We start from the raw sequence: 20,142 nt of genomic DNA, 5'->3' as shown, positions 1-20,142 counted from the left end.
GATTTGTTCTGTGAAGTTTGGATTCAGTCAAAGGGCCACACTTGAGGACCTAGAGGCTCACATGTGGCCTTGAGGCCACAGGTTTCCCACCCTTGGATTAGACAATAAGATTTCTAAGTTCTGACCATCCCATTGAGGTATAAAGGGCTGAGAATCAGACTGTTTTCTGAGAGCAGGTCTATCCAACATAAGAATCGGAACTGGAAGGGCCCTTAGAGATTCTCTAGTTCCCTTCTCCTATCTGTAAAACGAAGATGCTGAAGATGGAGGGACAGGAGAGGAGAAGAGAGTGACTTGCCCAAATTTAGTTAAGTAGTAAAGAGAGGCTAATGAGAATTGGGGGAGAGGGGTAGAAAAAGAAACTGAAGAAAGGAAAAGGTGGAGAAGTAGAAGTTGTGGAAGACAAACTACTTTGCTGTTTTACTGAGAACCCACCCCGGTTCTTACGTTGCTCTTTTTGATCATTTTCTAAACCACACTGACCATGCACCTTTCTAACAACTAGAAAGTTCTTTGAACAGAGAAAATGTAGAGAGTTACCTGCCTCCACAGAATGGTGACTCAGTGTAAAGGTAGAGGCAAGAATAATGATCAGTATGGCTTGATCTCCAGTGTGTGGAGGAACTGGGGCTGGGACCCAATAACTCTTCAAATGTGGGCTGGCGAGCTCTACTTGTTTGCAAGGCTGGGTTAAAACATTTGTGACCAAAAAAAAAAACAAAACAAAATATTTGTGACAAAGAGCTTTTGAATGGAGTCACTATGTTACTATGGTTTGTCAGACATGAGAAGTCCAAAGAGAGGCTGGAAGGACAATTTAATGAGGTCATAGATGGGTTAGATTAGATGACCTTTGACATCCCTTCCAGCTCTATCATTCTATGGTTTTGATTAAATGTAGCTACCCGAGAGACGACATGTCGGAGAAGAAAGAAGATGACTCAAAATCTTGAAAAGAAAGACCTGAGTCTATGTTCTGGCCCTATTTTCTTGGGCAAAATGACTCCCCTTTTTTTGTGCCTCAGTCTCTGCATCCTTCAAAAGGAGACAATGATACTTGGCTACTTCACAGTTTTGTCATGAAAAAAGCATTCTGTAGACCTCAGAGTGCTTTATAAATATACATGCATAAATATACATATGCGTACATATACATATATGTACGCATATGTATATTTATGCATATATCACTCAATGCAAATATATTTAAAATAAATATACCATATAAATATATAAAATGACTAATGATACGTTTCTATGTGCAGGAACTATAGGGACAGAGACTGGACTAAGTGGCATAGGTGATAGAGCTTAGGATTTGGAGTCTAGAAGACTTGGGTTCAAATCTCACCTCAGGCACTTGGCTCACTTCTCTGGGCCTCAGTTTCTTCATCAGTTAAATTGAGGGGATTGTACGTGATGACTTCCAAGGTTCTTTCCAACTCTAAATCTATGATCCTGTGATCTGTGATTTAATTGATATAGAGAGCTCCCAGATGAGCAAACTAGCTCTACCAATGTAGGCTGATGTCTTCTCTGTAGCTTACAGTCTTAGAGAGTTGCCCAGAGCACAGAGAAGTTAACTGGCTTACCCAGGGTCACACAGTCAGTATGTGGCAGTGCCAGGACTTGAAACCAGTTGCTTCTGGCTTCGAGATAGGCTCTCTACCTATTCCCTGCTGCACCTCATTTAGAGTCTAACAAAGGCCTCATTTGTCTCTCTTCAACAAAACACATTTTACTCATCACCCCTTAAGATTAAACTCCAGAAAGACTAAAATGAATATCATCTCTTCTAGACACATAGTAAAAGGTGATTCCAAAAGCATGCCTGAAACTTTTTCTCCATTGCCCAAGATCTTGACAAGAAGGAATTTGCTTTGGCAAGAGGACAATGATTAAGAATGAGAAGAAAGTTACCCTTGGGAAGGGGAGGTGTGGATGAGTTGAGGAAGGAGAGAATGGATAGAATGAGGCATGTTTACATGTTATAGAATTTTACAGTTGAAAGGATATTTAGGAAAGGGAAAATCTTACATTTATGTGGAACCCAAGGGTTTAAAAAGTCAGCATTGAAGTTGGAAGGGACCTTAGAACTGAGAATATGAGTGATGAAGAGGCTCTTTAGAAATAAATTTTTTAAAAGGAAAGCTTCATTGAAGGAACTGTGTAGATTGCTTTTTTTTTTTCCTATTCTCAAAAAGGAAAAAATGCCACTGGGTGTTGATAAATGTCTATTTCTCATTTAAAAAAATTGAATGTTAATCCTTGATTTAAAAATAGGAGGTTGGTTGGACTCTGGTTTTGAATCTCTCACCAGAAGGAGGGACTTTGTCTTGACTAAGGTATTGGTTGCTATAAATAGGTCTCTTTGCGTCCAGTTCCTTTCGCCTCTAGCCAGTACAGAACCAGATCTGCTCACTTGAGGGAAGTACAGTTATTGAAACTTGGAGTGAGGTGTTGTCTTCCCTGAGGCCATTGTTATCTGAATTGATCTCAGAATTGGTCATGTGGTGTCATTTGGCACCATGCTGATTGGGTGAGTTTTTTTTTTTCCTTCTTCTTTTAAATAGCATGTCAGCTATAATGGAAAAACACTGGATTTTGAGTCAGAGGAGATCCAGGTTTGAGTTTCCATTTTAACATTTACTAGCTATGCAAACCTAGGTAACTCACTTTTTTTCTCTAAGCCTCAGTTTCTCCATCTGGGGATAGTATTGCAAGTACTACCCACTACCCAGGAGAGGTTATAAAGACACTGTAAATTTTAAAATATGGATTTATATGATAAAATAAGAATTGTAATTCTTTTGGGAGTTGTCCCCAAAATCCTAGTGCAGTTTTAAGCTATTAAACCTTCAACACCTTAAAACTACACTAAGACTTTTGGGACACCCTGAATTATTCCTATATGTTACTAAACTAGTAAAGCTTAAAACTACTAAAACATTTGAACTTTTGGGACACTTTGTAGGGCACTTTAAGTTCAGCAAGATATTTTACATATATTATCTCATGTGATCCTTACAATTACCCATGGGAGCTAGGTGGTGCAGTGGATAGAGTGGATAGACCTGAAGTCAGAAAGACTTGAGTTTCAAATATGGCCTCAGATGCTAGTAAACTAGCTGTATGACCCTAGGCAAGTCACTTAACCTTGTTTGCCTCAGTTTCCTCATCTGTAAAATGAGCTGGAGAAGGAAATGACAACACACTCCAGTATCTTTGCCAAGAAAACCCCAAATGGGGTCAATGAAGAGTTGGACATAACTGAAAAATGACTTAACAACCACAGATGCTGTTGTTATCCTCATTTTATAGATGAGGAAATGGAGGCTTAGACTGAGTGAGTTGCTCAGGGTTATTCAGCTAGCAAATGTCTGAGACAAGATTGAACTCAGGTCTAACCATTGTGCTATCTGATATACTACCATGCATACTTACAATAGTCTTAAGTCATTTCCCAGTATTCAGGTGCTTTGAAAAGATAAGAATAGAAGTGTGTGTGTGTGTGTGTGTGTGTGTGTATCTGTGTGTGTGTGTGTCTGTCTATGTGCGCGCACGTGCCTCTGCATGAGTGGGGGTCTTTGGTGCCTGACAAAAATCCCTTCCTTCCTGTGAGGCTCTCCATGTTGCTGACTCCTGTTCCTTAGCAGTAATAACAGGAAAATGTACAGGACTTTTTACATTGCTGACCGGGGCTCCTGGAGCTGCTGTTCTTTGTCTCCTCAACAGTACACTCCCAAAGATATGCGGTCCCTATGAGAAAACTGCTTGGGAGGCAGGAAATACAGGAATGTGGCCCTATATGTAAGGGATCTGCTAGCTTGCCAATCCCCAGAGTTTATCAGCTTTTCTGTCTCCACCCTAAAGAATTTCTGTGTGCACTTGGGGCTTAATCTTTTTTCCTATTAATCAACCAGCATTTGCTGCTTGTTGGTGGTACAAAGAGAACAATGTAATAGTCCCTGCCTTAAAAGAGCTTACATTCCAGTCTCTGCATTTTAGGAGTCACTTCCTGTAATTCCTGCTTCCCCCTCTACTCTCCCCTTGCTAGGGGCTTATCATATGAGTGCCACACACTATAATACCCTATCAGCTCAGCCCCACTGCCACTTAGAACTCCACAAATGAAGTGATTGGCCTGCCTCAGCCTCTCCTGTAGCAGGAAAGACAGGTTTGACACTATGCCTGGTCTAAACTCTTAGGCCTAGGGGATCTGTAAAATTGGATGGAAAAAAAATAATTATATCTTTACTTTTCACCAACCACTTAACTGAAATTTAACATTTCCTTTGGTAGTGAATGTAAGCAGCAAATCATAATAGTAACAACAGTAACTATGCCTTTAGCTCCAATAGAAATCATAGATATTTTCATAACATATTATACTTGTAAATATCTCAAAATATTGTTTGCATTCTTCAATATGTTAAAATAACTATGGTAGTTAAACCATTTGCTGGACATATTTCTATATTGTAATCTTAAAAATAGTTTGATAACTGTATTTCAATATAATTGGTTTCCTTTATAATTCAATGTATTTTATTCTATGTAAGTAAAAACATGATTCTGGGAAGGGTTTTCCCATAGGCTTTACCAGACTACTTGAGTAATCTATTACATGAAAAAGGGTTAGGTTTAAGGTTTCTCCCAGCTCTGATGTTCTATGTCCAAGGTCTCTGTGGCCTCTAAGGTCTTGTGATCCCTTTATCACAGGACATGGCCTAGTGCCTCCCAACCTGTTAATAATCTTCTGAGTACCAGAGAGGTCCCTGTTTGGCTGGGAATGCAACTTCTGCAGCAAGGATTGCCTCAATATTCTGGACACTTGGGTCCTGGGCACTGATGGGGTGGCTTGGGGCAGAGGGTGATATTTTGGTGGGTAGTTCTTTATCTGCAAACCTAGAATGTACTTGGTATAATAATCAATCTGCTCGTTAGTCAGAGTCAAGATTTTGAGAAGAGTTGATTGAATAATAAAGTTTATTGAATAATATATACAATCACATGGACATACTTACATGGGGGAAGGTACAAGAGGCATGTGTACATCTTTGGCCCACCTCAATGATATACATTGGGTCCTGGTTTGGTTAGGCCCAGGAAAATGAAGGTGCATGTATACTGCACTCCAAAGGCCAGCTCTATTCCAGCTAATTGCCTGACCACTGGTATTTTACAATGAAGGCTTTCTGGAATTCATTTGGAGTAAAGGCTGTATTCATGAATATTCATCAGTCACTCTGCTGTATCCACCTGCTTGTCTGTTTATCCCCCACCCCCTATGCCCAACCTGGGTTTAATGGTCCCCAGATTCTAAGAAATGAGTAGCCCACACAGAGGAGGACTGAACTTTAGCAGCCCCAAACTTAATAAGGTTAACTTAATAAGTGACATTAAACAAAGTATAGCTTTAGATTGTAAATTCCTTGAGGACAAGGCTTTGTCAAACCCTAGAACAGGGCGTGGCATGTAGGATAATAAATGATTGTTGATAGTGGAGTGAATGAATGGCTTCCAGGCATAACAAGGTCTTCTGCCTGAACAAAAACATCTGCTTTGAAGTCTGTGGCACGGTTTAGAAAGGATTGATAATCTGGAGAGCCGCTGTTCCAGAGAAGACAGAGTGGTCAAGGACCTGAGTCCATGACATATGAGAACTCACTGAAAAAAATGGGGATGGTTGGAGTAGAGAAAGTTGGGGGCAGGGGAAGATAGGATAGCTGTCTTTAAGTACTGAAAGTGTAGTATTGTGAAAGAGGGATTCGATTTGTTCTGTTTGACCTCAGAAGGCACAACCAGGCACAATGTGTAGAAGTTGCTAAGAGTCTGATTTAGCCTTGATGTCGACACTCATGTTTAAGTGTAATGGGCTGTCTTGGCAGGGAGGAGTTTCTCTCTGCAGGCACATCTTCCAGCCAAAGCTGGAGGATGGTGAGTTCGGTGGGTTGTAATAAAAATTCTTTTTGGAATATGGGTTGGATAAGATGGCTGATGTGGCCCCTTTCACCTTTGTAATTCAGTGATTCTCTGTGCTGATAAAAGGGGCCCAGAGACACTCAACTGTTTCAATCTGGGCTAAGCAAATAAAGCTTTATAAATACCAGGACTGAAATGCACTGTATTCTCTTTACCTGCAAACCCTCTCTCCCTTTTGGAAAACGGGCCTGATCTGACCTGTCTACACCAGCCCAATACCCAATGATTTACTTTTTGACCGGAAATACATCACTTCCTCTCTCTGGACTTCACTTTGCTTCTCTGTGAAGTGAGGAGGTTGGCACTGAGTTTTCTTGAAAAACCCCTTTTGTCTCTATCATTCCAGGATTCTGTGACTAAGTTATAGTTTCCGTCAGGTAAGGATTAATTTTTTCAATATTTAACTTATAGTCGATTAATATCTTCAATATTTATTTTATAGTCTGCTATCTCCATTCAACAAATGCTTATTAGGTACCTACTGTGCTTAATATATACTGTATTGATATCTCTATCTATAGGTAGATAGATATATTGGGGATAGATGGACAGATAGATAGATGGATAGAGTCATTTGATAGGCTGGAGGAAGGGCACATAAAGGGAGATAGCATGGTACAATGGAAGGAATATTGGCTTCGGAGACAGAGGACCTGAGTTCTAATCCTTCCTCTTATACCTGTGTGAACATGAACAAGTCCCTTAATCTTTTTGGGTCACAGTTTCCACTTTTGTAAAATGAGGGGGTTAGGTTAGATGGACTCTGAGATTCCTTCCAGATCTCTGTCTGGTCCTGTAAGATAGGACATAAACCATCCCTGAGGTGAAGGAGCTTCCATCCTTATAGGAGGAATACGTATAATGGGCCCAGAAATGAGTATATTACAATGTCAAATCTAATAAGAGCAAAGCAAAGATACAGAGTTCCTTAAGAAAATCTGAGGATGGGGAAATGAATTTCAGCTGGAGACAAGAGTCAGCTCTATGGAGACGATGCCGATACTTTGGTTCCATAACATAACATAAGCTAGAAACATAAGCTAGCTCACATACGTTATGTCTACCATGTGAAATCCAGTATTGAAATATTCTGTCAACTTGAGCATATCACGTCGCCACTAGCCAATTGGCTCCTGGGCTTGATCTTACAGAAACTTTCTGAAGGGTTCCTGAAAGAACAGCTTTCCTACTGGCCTTCTAAGCAGCCTTATTACCTCACCTAAAGGGTGTCCCATTGTTGAGAGGCAATGGGGAAAAGTGCTAGCATATGCTGGCTCTTATCTTTCTTCCAGGGTGCCATGTTGATTCAGCTGTCTATGTCACTTGTATATGTAATTGCTGACTCCTCAGTAAGATGTAAGCACCTTGACACTATGGATTTTTCTCATTATTTGTAAGTTAGGGTCTAGCACAGCTCCTGACACTGTGAAAGAGGAAGATATGAGTTCAAATTCTGCCTTCGGGATTCATTAGCAGTGTGACCTTGAAATCAGTCACTTAATTTCTATGTGCCTTGGGCAACTCTCTAAGACTTATTGGTATACCAGAAGTTTCCCCATGATAAAAATCACGCATTCTTAGCAATGACTAGACCTTGAAAAGGCTTTCATCTCTACTTTCTGTGACCTCAAATTGGAATTAATGATATAATGGAAAAAGCTCTAGACTGAGTCCTAAGATGAGGCTTCTGTTAACTCTTGTACCACTTACTAGCTACATGACTTTAGAAAAGTCATTCGCCTTCCATCTCCTCAACTAATCCTGGTTGCCTGATATCTATAGGGTTATTGTGAGGATCCAATGAGCTCAGGAAGGCAGAAGACTTTGCAAACTGAAGGGCTGTATAAATTATAGATTTTCACTTTCCCCTCCTCCTCACATATCATTTTGTAAAATCTTGGCAACCACATTTACTGACCACATATATGTGTTGAGCCCAGGACTAGGTACTGATCTCACCCTTACCTCTCCTGGCTCTGGGCAGGATATTCTCCATCTCTTTAATCAATCAGTTAACATTTATTAAGGCCCTCCTATGTGCCAGGCATTGTACTAAGTTCTATAAAGCACTCTTTCCTCATCTCTGCCTGTTGAAATGCTTGTCTTCAAAGCCCAGCTTAAATTTAACCTCTTCCATGAAATCCTGGGATTTTTTCCTAGTTGAAAGTGAGTTCTCCTTTTGTAGAATCAATGTAGCACAAAAGCTTGACATTTGTTCTGTGTGTGACCTTAGCAATGGCATTATATTATTCTGATTCTTAGTTTTCCCATCAGTAAATTACAGGTAAATTAATAATAACTATGAAGAAAGTATCCCTAGAGGTAGAATTGTAGCATGAATGTAATAGAAAGGTTATCTAATAGTAACAACAATAATAATAGTGAGCACTTATATACTATTTTAAGGTTTGCAAAATGTTTTACAAATCTCATTTTATTCTTACAACAACTTTGGGAAGTAGGTACTACTACAGTCATCCCTTTCCCATCATGGGGGTTAGGAGCTCAGTGCCCCATGATCTGGAAAGTGCATATACAATTTTTTGGCCATCCCTTTGTACCAGAGAAGAAGTCTGATTTTTTTTCTTTTTCTTTGATAGGGTGTTTACAGTACCTTTCTGTAAAAATTGAATTAAGTATTTGATCATAGGCTCTGGGTAGTCTGCTGGCCTTAGTGTGTCATCTTCAGCTTCAGCAAAACTCCCCCCAAATTCCCATTTAATTTCCTATGCTGACCCATGACATATCAAAACTTCGATGGGGAAAGTTGCATTGTGGAAGGGATAGCTATATCATCCCCATTTTATAGAAGAGGAAACTGAAGCAGACAGAGGTTAAATGACTCACCCAGGGTCACAGCTAGTAAGTATCTGAGGCTAGATTTGAACTCAGGTCTTCTCGACTTCAAGCCCAGTGCTCTGTCTACTGTACCACAGAGTGGCAATCCTTTCATTTTAAAGATGAGGAAGTGGAGATTCAGGCCCTCACTTATTCCAGGAGTCACAGGAAGTGATTGGCCACGTGGGGATTTGGGTCTAGGGTCTCTGACTCTAAAATCCATCATTCTTTCCACTACAGTGCATTGTAAATTAGGAATTGCTCCACAAATAATAAGCTGTTACTTTTCCTGATAATGTTGGATGGTGGAGAAATGATACGATGCTGCTGTTGTGATTGTTGTTGTTGTTTTTTGTTTTTTTATTCCCTCTCCCTGATTCCTCTCCCTATCCCCTCTAAGACACTCAGCATCTGGCCATCTCTAGAATACTCCTGTCATAGCTGGATTTCTCTGATGTCAGCATTATTCTCCAGACTGCTGGGCGACAGCATTTCCTCACACCCTGAACTCTGTATTTTTCTCTTTTGGTCTCTCTGTTTTTACAGTTTGATCCAGACCATGAAGTCACTCCCCTTCCCCCAATTCGGGTGTGTGTGTGTGTGTATGTGTTTGTGTGTGTGTGTGTGTGTGTGTGTGTGTGTGTGTGTGTGTTTAGGGTAGGGGTAAGTAAGGTACATGAATCTCTTGGCATGGAAGTGCTGACAACATTCCTGCCTGGCTTTTAACTTCTCCCTTACCCTGGGTCTCTCTGGCTTGATAAAATATGCTTACTGAAAGTGCATTTGTGTAGCTAAATATCTTCATTAAAAATAATAGTTTAAAAGAATCAAATTAGTCAGTGTTAGAATTCCACATCTTAAATTTAGCTCAGACTTTGCCTCAAGTCATTTCCCTCTTTCAGCTTCAGTTCCGTGTCCTTTTCTGTAAAATGGGGACAGTGATGCTTTTGTGGCCATCTTCTTCCCTGGGAGGTTATCTGAAAAGTGCTTGTAAACTTTAAAGGACTACAGAGATGTGAAGGTTATTACTATTGTTTTAGGTGATCAGGCTGGTTATACAGGCCATAGAGGAGTTTCATGCTTTGAGTTGCTAGACTGTTTATTTTCCCTAAAGCATAGAACAATGGATGTATAGAATCCGCTGACTTTTGGGAAGTGGGTACAACTAACAGACTCAGAATGTTAGAGCTGGGAGAGGTGATAACATAACACATTCTAGAATGAAGCCACTGAAAGGGAACTTGGAAATCATTGAGTCCAGAACTCTATTTTATAGCTAAGTAAAGGAAGAACTAGAAAAGAGAAATCAGAGAATTTGAGAGTTGAAAGGGACCTCAGTTTAATCCATGCCTGAAAAAGAGTCCCTACGACAACAACCTACATTTTCCCTCAGTTCTACCCCACAAAAAAAAAGTCACCCAGCTTCTTCTTGAAGACCTACCTCTATGACAGGCTACCTATGACAAGGGTAGCCATTAACACCTAATGCAAACTATTCTATTTACAGATAGCTCTAATTCTTAGGCAGGTTTTCCTGCTATCAATTATAAATTGGCTCAATCCATCCGTTGTTGCTAGGACCAAAAAGAACAAACCAATCCTGTCTTTCAAATGACTTCCATTTAAGGACTTGAAGCTAGCTAGCTATGCTGTCTTCTGCAAACTTTCCTCTTTCTTACTAAGCGATCCTCATAGAACCTAGACCCCAGGACTCTCTCTGTCCTCATTCCCCTACTCTGAACACCCTCAGCTTATTAAGCCCCGGCACCCAGAATTAAACACAATATCCTAGAAGCAGCCTGGCTAGGGCAGAGAACAGAGCTGATGCCACCTTCTTATTCCTGGAAGTGACTGCTCGTCCTCAGTGCAACCCAAGATTGCAGCAGGTTTTTTGGCTGCCACACCACACTGCTGACTCATATCGAACTTGTGGTCTACTAATCATTCCCTCCCTCCTCCCCTCCCCCATCTCTGTTCTCTGGCCATGCCTCCCCCATCTTATGATTATAGAATTGATTGTTTGAATCCAAGTGTAAGACTTTAGGCTGGATCTGGAAAGATGAAATCCAGGAGGGATGGATGTAGTCTGTCTTTTCTGGACTTTGTCAGCCACTGTGTTAGCCATGCCTCCCAGCTCGGTACCATCTGCAAATTTTGATGAGCGTGCCTTCTATGCTTTAGCTAGCCACTGATCAAAATGTTAAGCAATACCAGGTCAGATTGCTAATTCCCCTCAATTACCAAACTTTTGCTCCTCTGATTTATTCAAAGTCTCAGCTAGTTAAAGTGACAGAACCAGGATTTGAACCCAGGTCTTCTGACTCCTGCATTCTCTCTGATACACTCACTATAGCTTTCAGAGCCCCACAGCAAGATAGTACCAAAAACCCCAGCCTAGAATCTGGTTCTCTTCCAGCTTTCCAGTCTATTCCTCTATTATACTAAGGCTGTCTCATCTCTCTTGCTTAAAATACAGAGCAAATGCCAGAGATATTAATTTGCTGCATAATAGCAGGCAAGTCATTTCACCTCTGTAAGCCTTGGTTTTCCCATGTGTAAGCTGAGGGGGGTTGAATTTTATTCTCTCCAGTGCCTCTTCTAATTCTAACATCCTGTGTTGTAAACATGTGCCAGAAGAGTGGAATGAGAGCCTTGGGGGTGGGCTGGTTAATTGCTGAGCACCAAAATAGCTGTGCTGTTAGACTAGACAGCTAAAGGTCTGGGGAGATCAAAGAAATCCCAGCACTCCTGTCCTCTTCACTAGGTAGGTCACATCTGACACATGTTGGTATTATCTGTGCTGTCTCCTATATTCTGGGAATCAACAGAAAACTGTCAGGCACTGAACTGTCCTAATTATTATTAATAAAGAAATTCGGTAATTATCTCCTGTAGGTTAGGTGATAAGGATGCAAATACAAAGAGTGAAACAACCAGTACTTGCAAAGAGTTTCCATTCTAACACGGAAGAGAAATAGAAATACATATATAAACATTTAAAGAAGAAGTACAAAAAGGATAGGAAGAGATGGTGCTAGGTGAAAGGGAGGAGAGGAAGATAATGACAGAGAGCGAGGCTGAGACTAGAATTTGGCCAGCCTCCTCCTTTCTCCTCAGAGACCCCTTCTCTACTGTCTTCATATATACCTTTGCAAATTAAACCAATGGACTGGCATATCCTGGGTTGTTTGCCTTCCTGCTGGAAGAAAATAGGTGAGGAAGCCTACTGAAAAAGAGAAAGCTCCCTGGATTCGGACCGAGGTGACCAGGGTCCAAATCTGATTCTGCTTTTTTAGTACCCGAGTGACCCTGAGTAAATTACATCCTCTTTATGAAATTTCCATTCCTTTATCAGTAAGATGGGGGTAATACTTTCTACATCCGAGTTAGTGCTCAGTTACTCTGGTCACTTGTGCAGTAGGAATCCTTCTCTGAAGGGTGTCCAAGTTCTTTTGGAATTGCTGGGATCAAGATTTTCAGGGTTTTCCTAATGGACATTGAATGTCAGATCTGGGAGGGATCTCAGACATCATTTAATACAGTTCTCTGATTTTATAAATGAGGAAATTAGGCCCCAAGGGCAGAGAGGACTTATACAACTTACAGTGAGACCAAGTAGTAGGGCCAGGACTAGAATTTTTAGTTCTCCAGATTTTCAGGAGAGTATGCTTTCAACTATAGGGATCTTACTAGTACCTACTTTCCAGGGCTGTTGTGAGAATCAAATAAGATAATATTTGTAAAGCACTTAGCCCACTGCCTGGTATATAGTAGGTACTTAATAAATGCTTATTCCATTCCATCTAATGTAAAATTTGAATTTTGCCATTTGCATTCAATTCAATTCAATCAGTACAGAGGTCTTGCTCCTTAATGGGAACTTGGAGTTAACATGGGGAGATGAGGCTTACAAGCATAAACATTTCAATGATAACAAAATTGGCGTTTAAAGGAAAGATGGCTGGAATGAGACCCAAGAGATCTGATTCTAGCACTGAAAGGACACCCAGATTCTAGGTGCTTCTGGGAAATTCTGGGAAGAGAGGAAGGGAGAGCTGTGTGAGCCAGAGGGCTTCCTGGTGGAGGTCAGGCTTGAGCAGGGACTTGAAGGATGGGTAGGATTTGGAGTTGAGGGTGAAAAGCTAATACAATAGGTGGACAGCATGATCATAATCACGAAGGCATTAATTATTGAGGGGGTTTAATGAGGAGGTCAGCTTGTTTGGAAAAGATGCTTCAAATGGAGAAGTTGTTGTTGTTTGCCCTTCATTTTCTAAGAGGACCAGTGACATCATGGGAGTGATGTCTTGACTCGTGAGTAAATTGGTTAAGTGAGGCAGAGTTGTGAAAAGTCATCTGCCTCACTCTCTCTTCCAGAATCATTGAAGTCCAGCGGCAAAACAAAAGTCAAGATGACTGGTGATGACCCAGGATGCGGTAGATGACCTCGGCATCTCTGATGTCTGCCCATGCTCTAAGGGCTTCAGGGTGTCCGCCTTCATGGCCATTGGAACAAAGTGTTCTCATCCACCAATTTCACTGAGAGAAGTCTTCCCATGCTTAGGGTTGACAGCCCCTAACCCACAGATGGGTTTGAGGTCCATTGGTTACCCTCGACTTGGTTTAGCCCATCTGCTGAGATGGTTTTACCAGGGTGTGGCCACTGTGCATGCTACAGCTTCTTGGAGCCACAGAGGAATAATAGAAGGGTTTAAATGTCTGGCCAAGGAATTTGAACAGTATTGCAGAGATAAAGGGAATCAGTTTAAAGTAAATACTGGGCAGATCTGATCACCCTAAGTGGTTAATTCCCTCCCCACCCCCATTGTTCTAGTTCTCTCACCTGGGACCAAAGAGAATAAGTCTAATCCTTCTTCTGTAACAGCCCCTCAAATACTTGAAGTCTCCTGGCCTCCTCACTTCTGTTAGGTGTTCTCTTCTTTGGGCTAAACAGCCAGTTTCTTCAAATTAGGTTGTAGCATGGTATATTGGAAAGAACATTGGCTATGCAGTCAAGAGACCACCTACCCATTCCATCCTATCTCAGATATTAACTATTTGTATGAAGTTGAGCACATCATTTGACCTCCTTGGCTTCCATTTTCTCATCTGTAAAATGAGAGGGGTTGGACTACATGACCTCCAAGGTCTCCTCCAGCTTCAACTCAATAAGCCAAGAAATGGGCCTCCTCTCTTGGAGCCCTCCACTATCTTGACTGCTTTCTTGTTCTCCAGCTTATCATCATCCTTCTGGAAATCTGTATCGTTGGATAGTTTCCATGTATATCTGTCTCAGCCTTTTCAGTTCTTCCTTTGAGGTATCTGTCCTTTTATCTTCACTTACATTGTGACCATCCCACTTCAGGCCCTTCTCTTGCCTGGTTTATATTAATAGGCTCTTAGCTGATCTCTGTGCTTCCATTCTATCTTTCACACAACTGCTAGATCAGTCATTCTAAAATGTTACTTTGATAATCTCTCCAGCTCAGAAATCTATAATGCCATCCTCACTGCCTCCAGAATAAAGCCCAAACTCCTAGGTCTGGCATTTAAGGTCTTCTACAATGTGGCTTCAATCCTCTTTTCAATTTGGGGGAGATGGGAACTAGATCTGTGATTTCATTGGAAGAGGGGACTCCCAAGGGAGGAAGCTCCCTTCACCAATGCATATAGACACCTTATAGTCTTAGAACTCAGAACCTAGAACCTCAAGAGATTAAATGACTCGATTAGGGTCACACAACCAATACTCTTCAAAGGTAGAACTTGAAACCAAGTCTTCTTGGCTCTGAGGCTAACTTTTTGTTCATTATGCCATGATGCCTTTTTCAAATTAATAGATGTTTTATAATGTATAACCAATCAACAAGCATCCATTAAATACCTATTATGTGCTAGGTACTGTGCTACGTGCTAGAAATACAGTTATGACAGTAGAAATAATCCCTGCTAGCAAGGAGCTTATATCCTTATAGGGGATAAGTACACACACACACACACACACACACACACACACACTTATCCAGAATAAATGCAAAAGTTAAATACAAGGTAGTTTGGGAAGGAGGCTAATAGCAATTGGGAGGTCAAGAAAAACTTCATTTAGAAAGTACTGCTTGAGCTTCACCTTGAAGGAAGAGAGAGATTTTCTCAGGCAGAGGTGAGGAGAGGATGCAGGCAGATACAAGTTGAACTACAATATCTTTGCAGTCCTTTCCAACTCAGACATTCTGCTTCATAAATCTAGGATTTAGAGTTGGGAAGTGTCTTGGAGATCATCTAGTCCAACTTCCTCATTTTACAAAAGGAAATGGAGACCTGCAATGTTGAAGCGATGTTGCCCAAGGACATACAGCTAATCAATGAATCAATCAATATTTATTGAGCACTTACTTTGTGCCAGGCACTGTGCTAACTGCTTGGGGATGCAAAAAGAGGCAAGAGACAGCTCCTGGCCCCAAGGAGCTCACAGTCTAAGGTGTGGGGAGACAACAGATGAACCAATATGTACAAAGAAGCTATGTCCAGGATAAATAGGAAGTAATTAACAGAGAGAAGGCACTAGAATTAAGAAGGTTGGGGAAAATTTCTGGCAAAAGACAAGATTTTAATTGAGCCTTAAAGCAAGCTAGGGAGGTTGGTAGATGGAGCAGAGGAGAGAAAGCATTCCAGGCATGGGGGACAGCCAGAGAAAATTCCCAGAGAGGAGAGATGGAGTGTCTTGTTTGTGGAAAAACCAGGAGGTTAGTGCCACTGGATCGAAGCATACATTTGGGGAATAAGAAGACCAAAAAGGTAGGAGACGGCTAGGTTATGAAAGGCTTTAAATGCCAGAGGGTTTTGTATTTGAACATAGAGGGGATAGGCAACAGTGGAGGTTATTGAATAGAGGGACGGGTGGTAACATTGTCAGACCTGCTCTTTAGGAAAACCACTTGGGTGGCTGAATGAAGGATGGACTGGAGTGAGGAAAGCCCACCAGCAGGCTATTACAGCAGTCCAGACATGAAATGATGAGGGTTTACACTAGAAGGGTGCCAGTATCAGAGGAGAGAACGGGGCATATTTAAGAGAGGTTGCAGAGGTGAAATCAGCAGGCCTTGGCAACATCTTAGATATGGGGCATGAGAAAGAGTGAGGAGTCCAGGATGACTCCTAGGTTGTAAGCCTGAGTGGTAATAAGTGGCCATGTCAGGATTCAAACCCTGACTTCTCTCACTCCATATCCAGTGGTTTTGTTTGTTTGTTTGTTTGTTTGTTTTTGTTTTTTTTTTAAGAGTTGGAGTTTGGATGGGAGATTGTTCTAGGTATGGAGAACAGCCAGTGCAAAAGGCCAGAGATGGGATATGGGATGTTGTATACAAGGAATAAGCAAGTAAGCCAGTATGGGCAGAGTAGTGTACAGGGAGAGAAGTAGAAAGGACAGAAAGTGATTGCCAAGGTGGGAGGGGGCCAGGTTGTGAAGGGATTGAAATGCCAAACAAAAGACTTTATTTTGGGTTCTGGAGGCAATAGAGAAGAACCAGGGTTTATTGGGGGAGAGGGCAGTTACACTCTGAGAGTTTTGCTTAAGAAACATTCATCTGGCAGCTGGCTCAGTGACAGCTGGATCAGAGTGGGGAGAGGCTGAACACAAGGGGGCCAGTGAGAAGGCCGTAGCACTACCTGACTATTTTGCAATACAACCTCCTGGACACAGGGTGCTCATCCTCCCTTACTCCTCACCCCTCTTCTGAGCTCTTTGGGGCCTGTGAAAAAGGATGGCTGTTGAAAAATCCCCTCCACTCTTAGCCAAGCTTGCAGTTGTAGAGAGACTGACAAACAGGATACTGAGTAATAATGCCAAAGGGACATGGTGGGGAGGAAAGGAAATATCTTGGGACCCCTCTGATGTTTATGGTTCCTGGCCCTTTTTAACACCACTTCCAAAAGGACAGAATCCCTAGCTTCCTTCAAAGCACAGCTCAGGTCCTGCTTTCTTGTTTCCCTACTCCTAGGCCCCTGTTGTCAGTGCTTTCTTAGCTAGGTGGCACAGTGACTAGGCCACTGGACTTAGAGCCAGGAAGATCTGAGTTCAAATCCAGTTTCAAACTCTTATGGACTGTATAACCTTGGGTAAGTCACTTACCCTCCATCTTTCTCAGTTTCCTCATTTTAAAATGAGGATAATAATAGCACCTCCATCACAGGGTTGCTGTGGGAGTCCAATGAGATATGTAAAGCGTTTCGTAAGCCTTAAAGTGCTTTTATTATATATAAATGTTAACTTATTATTATTACTACCACTACTGTTATTATTATTATGCATTTGTCAATGCATTTGCTGTATTCCCTACCCTTGCTATCTTAGGTTCACTTCTCCAAGTTTTACTTAATCCAAATTAAGCAAAAGCCTATGAGTTGGTCTATGCCCTTGATAATCATTTAAGGTGCAGTGGAACGTAGCAGCCTCAGGGCCTGTAGAGGGTCCAATATTAGTGCTGGCACACAGAACAGAATGTAAAGTACTTCCTATCACCACTATTCAGTGTCAGCACTGACAGGCAACTTTGAACACAGCATCAGTAATTCCAAGGGATGGTAGAATGGAGTAGGTGGAATGTTGGAGCCAGAATCAACCTAAGGGGTTAGCTGGTCACACACTGACATAATACCCTGGGATAACCACCCGTAGTAAACCAGAGGAGGCCTTGAACCGCAGAGATAACTCTTTGTTGCATACAAGGCCTTTTTTTTTTTAAATGAGAAAAGGATTCCCTAGATTCTAAATTCTATCTGTGTCGGAAATATCTGTGCCAGGCCTGCACGTGGTCGATGTTACACCAATACAATAATGCCAAGCCATAAAACTTCACCTAGACTCTAAAAAGAGGAGACAGCCAGAAGTTAAAGGAAAGCTAGCTATGCCCCTCCCAGGAGGGCAGTGAAGTGGCACAGAAGACAGTGCCAGGCCTAAAGTCAGGAAGACTCATCTTCTCGAGTTCAAATCCAGGCCTCAGACACTTCCTAGCTGTGTGACCATGGGCAAGTCACTTACCAGTGTTTGTCTCCATTTCCTCATCTGTAAAAAGAGCTGGAGAAGGAAATAGCAAAGCACTCAAGGATCTTTGCCAAGAAATGGGGTCATGAAGAGTCAGATAAGACTGAATGACAACAAAATGCCCCTCCCGATGCTACGCCCCTACTCTTTGCCTACCTGTGAACTGTCTTTACTTTACTGACTCACTGCTTAGGGGGCTGTGAAAGAAGAGATGACTTATCTGTGATTTGCAAGTGTTTGTCTTGGCTGCTGTGAGGTGAGACTAATAGCTCAGGAATCCAAGACTGAACTGGGTCATTAAGTGGCTGTGTGAATTTAGGCCAATCCCTAGCTGTCTCTGGGTCTGTGTCCTCTCTGGTTAAGATGGGGGATGGGCGGGGTGCTCTCGGGGGCCCTATTCAGTGCTGACCTTCTTGGGGGAATTTGGGAGGAAGAAGAAGACTCCTGGCCCAGCACTCTGCTTAGGGAGAGGAAGGAGAGTCCAAGGAATGCAGGGACAACAGGAAGAAAGGGGTGGAGTAAACTTTGAACCATGACCAGGACTAGCACTGACTTACTGAGTGCCTGTCTGGGGACAGCCTTTCAAACTAGGATCATTTTCAAATGAGGACAATAACTTTTTTTTTAAAGCTGGGTCTCCTTATCTCACCTAGTCTGGAAGCGTGCCAGCCACTCATGGGTCCGATACCACTGCTTATCAGTGGAGAAGCTGTCACTCGCTTTGTTTCTGATCCGGTTCAGTTTCCCATTCTTAAGCAGCATGGTGCCCCTCTCCCCACCTCCAGGGGCCCACCATGTTGGTATCAAACTTAGCTCAGGCCCCCGATTGTCTTTATGGCTACTGTAGCTGAGAGCTCCGGAGCTCAAGCAATCCATCAGCCTTAGCCTCCTACAGCAGAAGGAATCACACGGCTGTACAAGCAGGGATGAAGATAACCTCAAACAGCCAGACCGCTTTGTTGGGGCTCAGCTCCTTATTACCTGCGTAATTTGGGGTGAATCATTTGACTTGTTCACCTTCAGTTTCCTTCTTTGTTAAATAGAAGTAATCAAACTGGAACTACCCACCCTACCAGGCTATTATGAAAGTCAAAGGAGAGACTGGAAAGTCTGTGTCTGAGATTATTATTATTTTTTTTTGTCTCTCCACTTGCCCTTTTTTAAAGTAATATTTTATTTCTCCCCAATTATATGTAAAAAAACATTTTTTGAGATTATTATTGATTCACAGCTCTACTGCTCTCTGTTGTTGTTGTTATTCAGTCATTGAAGTCATGGCCAACTCTCCGTGACCCCGTTTGGCATTTTCTTGGCAAAGACAACTGGAGTGGCTTGCCATTTTTTTCTCCAGTTTTGTTTTGCAGATGAGGAAACTGAGGCAAGCAGGGTTAAGTGACTTGCCCAGGGTCACACAGCTAATAAGGGTCTGATGCTGGATTTGAACTAAGGAAGATAAGTCTTCCTGACTCCAGGTCTGGTTCTCTATCCACTGAGCAGTCTTTCTTACAGTAGCCTTGACAGGCAGAGAATATAACAATTATCCCTATTTTATGCAGAAGGAAAAAATAGCTCAGAGAGATCATGGGAAGGACCTAGCTCCATATCTAAGCTCTGCCTCTTCATATCTATGTGACTTTGGCCAAGTCATTTAACCTCTCTGGCACTCAGTTTCCTTATTTCATAAAATGAGAGATATTGTGGTGTAGAGGGTAGAGAGCTAGCCTTGGAACTAGGAAGACCTGGGTTCAGCTGCTGCCTTTGACACATCCTGGCTCAGGACAAGTCATAGAGCCTCTTAGAGCTCTAGACAACTCTAAGACTATTCTTTTTTCTTTTCTTTTTTTTTTTTTTTGCTTTTTTGGTGAGACAGTTGGGGTTAAGTGACTTGCCCAGGGTCACATAACTAGTAAGTGTCGTGTCTGAGACTAGATTTGAACTCACGTCCTCCTAACTCCAAGGCCAGAGCTCTATCTACTACACTACCTAACTGCTCCTAAGACTATTCTTGAAGAAAACGTGCTGACCTGCATTCATGGTTGTACAATGATAGAGCAGGGTCTAGAGTCAAAAAGAACTGATTTCAAATCCAGCCTCAGACACTTCCTAGCTATGTGACCCTGGACAAGTCACTTAACTCTGTTTGCCCCAGTTTCCTCATCTATAAAACAAGCTGGAGAAGGAAATGACAAACCACTCCAGATCTCTGCAAAGAAAACCCCAAATGGGGTCACAAAGAGTCAGACGCAATGGAAAAACAACTGAAAAATAACAAAAAAGTC

At 41.9% G+C, this 20,142-nt stretch overlaps 1 protein-coding gene across 3 annotated transcripts in view; it reads left to right on the top strand.

Moving 5' to 3' along the window:
* Window positions 1-20,142, top strand: part of SH3TC1 (SH3 domain and tetratricopeptide repeats 1) — a 110,361-nt gene that overhangs the window by 2,832 nt on the left and 87,387 nt on the right. Inside the window, exon 1 of one of the 3 annotated variants that reach the window (XM_027836363.1) lies at window positions 2,431-2,539. The exons of 1 other annotated variant lie outside the window; for it this stretch is intronic. The gene's annotated coding sequence lies outside the window, so the exon portion shown is untranslated. Of the gene's footprint in view, window positions 1-2,430; window positions 2,540-6,278; window positions 6,363-20,142 lie in introns of those variants that run through there. One more of the 3 variants, XM_027836361.1, reaches the window with a different exon arrangement.

The sequence above is a fragment of the Vombatus ursinus genome, unplaced genomic scaffold (genome assembly GCF_900497805.2).
Source record: "Vombatus ursinus unplaced genomic scaffold, bare-nosed wombat genome assembly UNPS02014818.1, whole genome shotgun sequence".
Taxonomy (NCBI): domain Eukaryota; kingdom Metazoa; phylum Chordata; class Mammalia; order Diprotodontia; family Vombatidae; genus Vombatus; species Vombatus ursinus.
This window is presented reverse-complemented; position numbering and strand designations above follow the sequence as displayed.